The sequence below is a fragment of the Papio anubis genome, chromosome 3 (assembly GCF_008728515.1).
Source record: "Papio anubis isolate 15944 chromosome 3, Panubis1.0, whole genome shotgun sequence".
In the NCBI taxonomy this organism is placed as follows: Eukaryota; Metazoa; Chordata; class Mammalia; order Primates; family Cercopithecidae; genus Papio; species Papio anubis.
The window spans coordinates 131,543,336-131,552,498 of NC_044978.1; the positions used below are offsets into that span (position 1 = coordinate 131,543,336).

General features: G+C 39.1%; 1 protein-coding gene across 1 annotated transcript in view; it reads right to left on the bottom strand.

Annotated features, from left to right (window-relative positions):
- Positions 1 to 5,944, bottom strand: part of SPARCL1 (SPARC like 1) — a 58,396-nt gene extending 52,452 nt beyond the window's left edge. Inside the window, exon 1 of the mRNA XM_003898929.3 lies at positions 5,101 to 5,944. The gene's annotated coding sequence lies outside the window, so the exon portion shown is untranslated. The remainder of the gene's footprint in view (positions 1 to 5,100) is intronic.
- Positions 5,945 to 9,163: the final 3,219 nt, after the last annotated feature.

The window sequence follows — 9,163 nt, forward strand, 5'->3', positions numbered from 1 at the left end:
ATTAATGACCATTTTCCTAACTACATGGTAAGCACCACAAGAGCTCAGCCCATCTCTAGTTTTGCTCCCTGCTGTATCTCTGGCATTTTGCATGGGATAGAACACTGAATACATTAGTTGTTTGAGATGTAAGATAAAAATGCTAACTTATTTTCATAATTGCATGACCTAGAAAACACTGGAGGAACTGAAACAGAAACTTAATAAAAAGTTAATGAAAGATAAGATGTTTTAATACTTTTTACTCTAGTGTTAATCAAGATGAGATGAGTCTTTATAAATGTAAAAAGTCACAATTCTTTTTTTCCCCCTTTAGAAACTGAATGGTTCACATTTATGCAATGATAATTCTGAGGCCTCTATTCATTATATTTAACTCACTGGGAGATTCCAAGTTCAAAAAGGCCATTCATGTCAGAGTTAGATCAAACTGAAACTTACCCAATAGTCCCACAGACAGATCTTTTTGAAAAACATAGAAACTGACCCTCCTGGTCTTAAAGTGTGAAACTTATATTTGTTTTATGGAAGTTCCTTACTCAGGACAGGACATTCAGGCTCCTACAAAAGTATCAAAGAATGGAAACTCACCAGACCACTGCAGCAGATGCCTAACCCCCTTATTCACCTTGATTGTTTCCATACCCCTCCCTAGTTCTTATTTTCTTACACATTGTTACATTTGTCCCCTGCTATGTAATCCGGTAGTTTTAGTCAGTCAGGGAGATGGATTTGAGACTGTGCACCTATCTCCTCAATTGCAGCACCTGATTAAAGCCTTCTTCATTGGCAATACTTGTTGTCTCAATGATTGGCTTTCTGTGAAGTGAGCAGCAGGACTTAGACTGGAACCTTGGTGTTTCAGTAACAAAATGATGAAAAGAATTGTAATAACCACTACTTATTGAGAATGTGCATTCATTATTTTAGTTAATCATACAATGATCATCTGAGCATGGTGGCTCACACCTGTAATCCCAGCACCTTGGGAGGCTGAGGCAGGTGGATCACTTGAGGCCTAGAGTTTGAGACCAGCCTGGCCAACGTGACAAAATGCCATCTCTACTAAAACAATAAAAATCAGCCAGGCATGGTAGCACATGCCTGTAGTCCCAGCTACTCAGGGGACTGAGGCACAAGAATCACTTGAACCTGGGAAGTGGAGGTTGTAGTGAGCTGAGATCATGTCACTGCACTCTAGCCTGGGCAACAGAGCAAGACTGTGTTTCAAAAAAATAAAAATAAAAATAAATAAATAATACAATGATTTTATGAATTAGCTGTTATCCACATTTCACAAGTGGGGGAAACTGAGGCTCCTGAGCTTAGCAGCCAACCTTTACCATGGGTTAGATACTGTAATAAATGCCTTACATGCTCAATCTCATTCAATTCCCATGACAATTTTATGACTGTTATTATATCTATTTCACAGATGAGAAGACAGAGGCACAGAATGGATTAGATTAAAACAACTGGAAAGTATGAGTGCCAGGATTCAAGTCCGGGCAGTCTGCCCCAGAATTCCCCCTCCATAACCACTACACCACAGCACATCGTGAAGATGGGAGGAAGCAGTGGGAACTTGAAAAACGAATTTATTTCAGGGTGTGCTGCAGTACGTGTACCATGTGAGGCCATTTCTATTTCTCTTCCTTTGTCTTCCCAGTTGTTTTTCCCCTGTACGCCACAGTAAACGAGTCACTGTTTCAGCAGCTATCTTGTTCATTTTTAAAATACCTATTCACTAAATCTTTAAAGGAAACATTTAGCTACTGCAATGAGTGTACATAAGTTGGTTGTGTAATAGGAAGGAAACAAGCCAGGACTGGAGACTTCATTTCTAAAGAAGGATTTTAAAGCAGACTAAGAGTTATTTCCCAGAGCGGGTCATGAAGCAGGAGTCTCTCTGCACCCTTTCATTGCTATGACGACAGCCTGCTCCTGCTACACACAGCCAGAAAAAGCAGCTGACATTTCAATGCTAGGAACATAGGGGAGAGGTTTACAAAAACGCAAAACAAAGACCAAAAAAACAACAGAAAAAGACTTTTTCGTTTGAATTTCAGTTAGGAAAAATATCCCCCGGAGCAAGTCAAAAGCCCTATTCTTGCCTTTAGAAGAGATAAGAAAGAAGAAATGTTGGGGGCCTTCCATCTTGTCCAAGTAAGCCAATAAAACGGAACTGACAGCAAAGCAGCATTTCTTCTCACTCTGTGTAATGGCAAGCTGACACAGAACACTTCCTTTGGTTTCCTTTGACTCGGCCATTAAAAAGCTACTAACTGATGCAGCAGTGAAGACTCATAGTAATAAATACCTCGTGTTAAGCACCCCCACCAGGGGAAAATAGTAGAGTCAGATTTACTTTTACATTTCTTTGGATTAAAAAAGCCAATTCAAACTTGATCTCCATTGTTACTACCAGAGATATCATTGCAAGTATGTAACAGAGGCCTCACTGATATACGAGATTCCTTATAAGCAACCAGTCAACTTTCCTATGTGTTTACTTCTCTGCCAAGTGCTATACTTGGCATTTAATAAACATCACATTTGATTCCTACAACAACCTCATTTGTATGTAGTATTATCCCCATTTTGCTAAACAGATGGGTAAACTGAGTCCTGCAAGTGGGAAGTAACTGCCGAAGCTTACTCTACTTGTAAAAGGCAGAGTCAGGATTCTAGCCCAGATGCATTGGACTCTGAAGCCCATGCTGTGTCCACTCTGCTCAGAGGCATAGACCTGGCATTCATATTTTATTATAGAGCAAAATGTGTAAGTACAAGGAAGAAACCCTGGGAAAAGATCTAGAGTCAGTTCTCGTTCTACGAAATTTCAATAAGGACATATAGTTAATCCAGTACTTTCATATTATCTACGATTGATTGATTGCTTTAATGTACCAGACATGGCTCTTTTCTTCCCTTAATTCTTACAACAAATCTCTGAGGTAGCTACTGATTTTATAATCTCATTTCCGTGAATGAAGAGACTGAGGCACAAAGAGATTAAATTGTTTGCCCAAAGTCACAGAGCTATTTAGTGGTAAAGCTTGGATATAAACCATAGTCTTATATAAACCGGGTCCATATGGTCAGATATAAATCACAGGTCATGGTCTTACTCACTTTATTAGATTGCCTCCCCACCTTTGGAACAATCAGTCAAGACCATGCACTCTGGTTTTCAAAGTTCTGAACATCTTTTGATGACTACGACAAAAGCCAGGCTAGCTGCAGGTAGTGCTATCATTGCTAACTCAGCCTTTGGCAGAAGATGCCCTGTGAGTCCTGTGAGAAACAGACCCTGGCCTTGTTGGACATCTCTCAGGCAGCCAGACCTACCGGGAAATTCTACTGGATTTATTTATGGGGGTCTCCTTCTCCACTGAAGATCATTCTGGAGGGATAAGTGAGGGCTACATGCACTTCAAGTCTTCTAACAAGTTGTTTATGCTCTTCTTGGTGGAAAAATGTTCCCAACCTGTTCTGGATATGGTGTTAAACTTAAGTAAAATAGCAGTGTTTAAGTCAACTGAGTAAAAATAACAGTCAAGAGGAAATGAAATAAATAATCTTTTGAAGTTGTCCAGATATATCACTACTCATTTTATTTCTGTCATCACTATTATTTTTACTTAGTTGATGTGTGAATCTGTGCCATGAGAAGCTATTGGGGATTAATTCTCAAAAGACCTGGGAAGGAAATGCCAGTACTCTAATTGCTCAATGGCTGTGTGAAAATTCTCTGAAAGAAAAAGGCGAGGTTCATAAATAACATGTGCATATTCTTCTCCAAAATGTGGAAAGTGGCACTAGTTGATTGGATGATAACTAGATTAAATAAACTGCTCTGCTTTGCTAGATCTTATTAAATGAACAGAAATATAAACTTAAATCTTTCCAAAGATGGTGTTTTTAATAAAAAAAAATCATAGTTAACAATAGGCATAACCATCAGGTTCAACTGAGTAAGCTGTGAACTGAAAAAAGCTGGTGTCTACGAGAAAGGGGGGAATTAAAAAAAGAAAAAGATTTCTGCTGACTTGGACTGAGTGAACATTTCTATTCAATGTGCTTAGGCCCTGGGCCAGAGGAGAGCTCAGATACAATGCCAAGGTGACATATTTAACCTCTTTGCAGATTAAAGGCAGTGCAAAAGAGATACTCTTTCTGCAGTACCTCTTGGTGTACTGTTTCAACAGTATTGATCTGCAGTTAAATGCATGGTTTTTTTTTTTCTTTTTCTTTTTCTCTTGCAGAGTGACCTTTATTACCTGGGAAGGATGAATAAGCACAACTTACGTTATTGCTTTATTTTAGAAAGAGAGTCAGAAACAGTAGTACATTATAACATGAGTTATCATAATCTCTTTAGCTAGCTCTTTAATTATCTCCCCTTTTTGCTTTTGTAAATAAGACATCATCAAGAATTAGAGAAACTTTAGGTCTATGTGTGAGCATCTTAACAAATGATAGTAGGAAGCAAAAAGCAATTAGTTATAAAGCTGTAAAAGGGAATCAAGAGAGGAAAATAATCACAATAACTTAAAAATAATCAAACAAGAATATAGTATAAAAGGAGAAATTTTCCTACCTTTTGGAAAAGCAAAAAGTTCCGTTTCTACATTGCTGTTAGGTGCAGGAGACTGAATAACTTTAGATTATTTAAACATGGAAAACATACCAATTATTTGATTTGAAAGGTTTTTTTTTAAACTACCTTCTTTATAGTTTATTTCATGTATGTAATAAAGTACTTCTACAAAACACATTTCAGGATTCAGGCTTCACTAAGATCTGAATGCTACTGAGGCAATCAACAGTTCCACATTTCTATTCTTGGTCTTCACTAAAATCACCATCATTTATTAGTACTTGTTATTTAATTTCGCAAGAAACAAGAAAACATGAATACAAATTGTAAAATTCTCTATTAACTATCTTTTCTGTAAATCACACAAAAGTTTTTTTTTTTTTGGTAAATAAATGGCTTTGCATTATTTAGGCAAAAATATTTGACAGCTTTATCAGATCACGCAAATCAGCTTAACAAATGCAATTAGATAATGCCATACATTTATTAAAACTTACCTTTAAGTAAGGGGCTGGACCGAGAGCCGCTGCAGAAAACTGAAGTTGAATCCCCCCTGCCCACAGACAGGGAATAAAAGTTTGACAAATACCCAAGAAAAACTCTTTAAATCCCTTTCCTCGTTAGCTCTGCTTCTTTGCCCAGAGGCACATTCAAGTCTACTGGAGTTGAAATTCTGCTGCTCTGTCAACTAGTGGGGGTCTGAAGTGACAGACGAGAATTTGGAGGTTGGCACCAGAGAGTATTTCAGACTGTCATCGTTTTTGTTGCAGATTCCTGGATTTCCCTAGCAGGCTGGCCTCTCACTGCAAAGGCTTTACAGGCAGTACGTGCAAACCAAAAGGGAAAGAGCTAATTCTGGAGGCGTGGATGGGGTTAAGTTTTCCCCTCAAGCTCTTGTTCTCAGAGCCTCATAACTTGGCCAGAATATAAGCACTTGGCTCTTTATGCATTTTTTTTTTCTTTTTCAAACAACTCTGAGAGGTTTTATAAGCAGCATCCCTTTTTTGGAGTTTTTTATTTTAAGTCCTTGAAAAGAAACTCCATGCTGTTGTTTCTTCCTAAAGGAAATTGGGGAGTAGGGATTAAAGGAGGGAAGAAGAGAAATTGTAGCAGACGCATTTTTGCATTGCTCAATTGGAAATTGTTCTAACAAAGACAGTCTGAATTTTAATAGGCGGATACTTCAGATATCTTAACCTTCTTTGAATGAGCTTTGGAAACGTACATATATAAAATTGATTGCTCCTTATAGATCACTTGTATGCTGATTCAGAAATGTTGCCGTTCTCCCCTCAACACAGCTCCTCACTGTAACTTCATGGTTATCATGGTTAGTCTCTAAGAAGGAAGTTTCCCATGAAAAAGAATGGAGGTGCGCACTTATTTTTGGCCTGGCATTCTGGTTATTTGTATATGTGTCTAATCTCTTCTACTGCTACTTCTACATTTGTCACACATTTATTATCTGTCAGGCACTGTACTAACAGCTTTTTATGCGTTATTATCAGTTGATCCTCACGACACATGGCAAGTCTTACTGTGTTCCCATTTGAGGGGTAGTGTCATACAGTGGTTGAATTGGCAGAATTTGAGGCCAGCCAGCTTGGATTTGCATCCTATATTCACCACTTCCTAACTATGACCCGGGACAAGTTATATAACCTCTCTAAAGCATCAGTGCTTTTATCTATGAGACAGGGATATACATATGGAAATTATGATAACATCTATCTCAGGCAATTGTTCTGAGTTTTAAGTTAGTTAATATGCATAAACTGCATAGAACACCCCTGTCATGTGGTAGCCACTCAATAAATGTTAGCTATTATCATTTACATAGGAGGAAACTAAAGCTTAGTAAGGCTGAGTGGTTTTTCTAGGGTCTCCAACTGTAACTTACAGGATGGGATTCCAAATCAGCTACCATGGCTGACAGCCACACTTGTGTAACTTATCTAGAATACCTGTATTATATGATATAGACATATATATATACCATATCTGCTTCTGAGCAAGCTGTAAGCTCCTTGAAGGAAGGGGATGTGCCCTTTCTGCATTCTCCTGGTGCCTAGCACAGTGCTTTACATACTGTAAGTATTCCATTCACATCAGATGAATAATTATAATTTAATTTAATTTAGATTTTCTAAATATATGCCAAAGTCTGGCCAAAAGCAAAATCACTGATAAAAACAAAATAAAACCAAAATAAACAAAAAAATCCCACCTACAATTCTAGGCAAATATGCCCTCAGCCAAATCTCTCCAAACACTTTAGAATTATGTGCCCTATTTATTTTCAGAACACTGCAAGAAAAAGGTAACAAGAATTATCTCTGTTTTGCAGTCGGAGAAATTTGGGAGCAGAGGAAACTGGGCACTTTGCCTAGGAGCCAAAAACAAGTCACGGTGCAGCTGGGAACAATCTCACGTCTCTAGAATCAGGATAACTTGTTCCAAACTGCCTTTCCCAGGACAGGATGAAAGGACTTGATGTCTTTTTGCCTCAGACAATAGGATGTTTTTCCTTAGCCAAGGTCTAGGGGTTGAGCAATCTCCTCCGAGGAAGGATAAAGGGGTGGGCAGTGTTTGACCATGCTTCTCCCTGGTGTCTGTGCACAGCTGCTCTGAGAACTGTGGAAGACACAGACCATTTTTCCAAGTCTCCCGAGGGGCGCAGGAGCAGTGAGACTATTGAAGAATATGTAAGAAAAGTATTTCTGAGGATTTGGCCCTAGTTTGCTAAGGAAAATTTTCTTGGGGACTCAAAATATTAACGTGTTAGTCTAACTAGCATTCCCCATTTATTTGAGATGGTTTTGTAAGATTGATTTCAGGTGATTGCATCGATTCCACAAGAATGTAGAAAAAATATTTCATTTAGAGGGCTCTGGAAAAAAAGAGTTACCCAACTAAAAATTTTTTTCTGCTAAAATTGATATTTTATGCTTCTGCAAAATGATGAAAATAAATTTTCTTATGTAACTCTGTGTTAACCTAAAATATAATTACTTAAAGCGAACTGGATTCATCTCTTAAACGTAAATAGGTACCTAGAGAGTTCATCTGTGGGTGACAAAGCTTGAGAATTTTGACTCTCAGTTTTTTCTTTTTTTTTTTTGAGACAGAGTCTCATTCTGCCGCCCAGGCTGGAGTGCAGTGGAGCAATCTTGGCTCACTGCAAGCTCCGCCTCTGGGTTCATGCCATTCTCCTGCCTCAGCCTCCTGAGTAGCTGGGACTACAGGCGCCCTCCACCACGCCCGGCTAATTCTTTGTATTTTTAGTAGAGACGGGGTTTCACCGTGTTAGCCAGTATGGTCTCCAGCTCCCGACCTTGTGATCCGCCCGCCTTGGCCTCCCAAAGTGCTGGGATTACAGGTGTGAGCCACCACGCCCGGCCGACTTTAAGTTTTATCGGAAGTCTTATTAATTTATAACATGACTAATAAAGACCCAGTGTGTTTCTTATAACAAGAGAGAAAAATGAATAATAAAAAAAGGCCTTTGAATTCGCAGTGTCTTTTGAGTATAGCTTTATTTGGAAATGTTTGTTGGCAGATATTCAAACTCTTATTGTTTCTGAAGCTGTTCTTTCTAAAATAGTTTACAGCTCAGAACGCTGAGGACAATAAACCTGCAACAATACTCACCTAACAGATGGAGCTATAGATCAGATTTAGAAAACAAATGAGACGTCCAAATGGGTTGGGAAAACTTTGGCAAAAAGCTCATTCTGTTACTGTGCGTGAAGAGACGTAACATCAGTGTTGGTCAGAGGATGTGACAGATGTCAACATCTAAGTGGATTTTCTTTTTTTTCTCACCTTTTAGGATTCCCTTTGAGAATCTGATGAAAGCTGTGGGCAAGCTCCTAAAACCCATCTATGAAACCCATACCCCACCCCACCCCCCGCCAATATCCTCTCAGGGATTTTATGAAGTTAATAACCCCTAATTCAGGGGAAGGAGCAGAGAACACATTAATCCTCAAGCATATACAGAACCTCTTTGTTACATATAGCAGAAGCCTCTGGGTGATATGAAGGAAATGTAGTTCCTGCCTATTACGAGTCCAAGAGCCAAGGCATACACTCATTGTCAGAAGGTCGCATGATTCCCTTGGAATAGTGGAGATCCCCAGGAAGGAGGTAAGTATGGGTGAGTGAAAAAGCTGCAGTGAAAACAGAGTGTCTGTACTGGTCTTGGCCAGGACCTGGCCTGTAGGACCCTCTTCCTTGCTTACCCAATGTATTAGTTTGCTAGGGCTGACATAACAAAATACCACAAATTGGGTGCCTTAAACAACAGAAATTAATTTTCTCACAGTTCTGGAGGCTGGAAGTCCAAGATCAATGTGCCAGCAGAGTTGGTTTCTCCTGAGGCCTCTCTCCTTGGCTTGTGGATGGTCACTTTCTCGCTGTGTCCTCACACGGTCCTTCCCCTGGGCATGTGTGCTTCTGCTGTCTCTGCCTCTTTTTATAAGGACGCCAGTGCTGTTGGATTAGATCCTCACTTTTATGTCCTCATTTAACCTTAATTTATCTCTTTAAAGGCTCTAT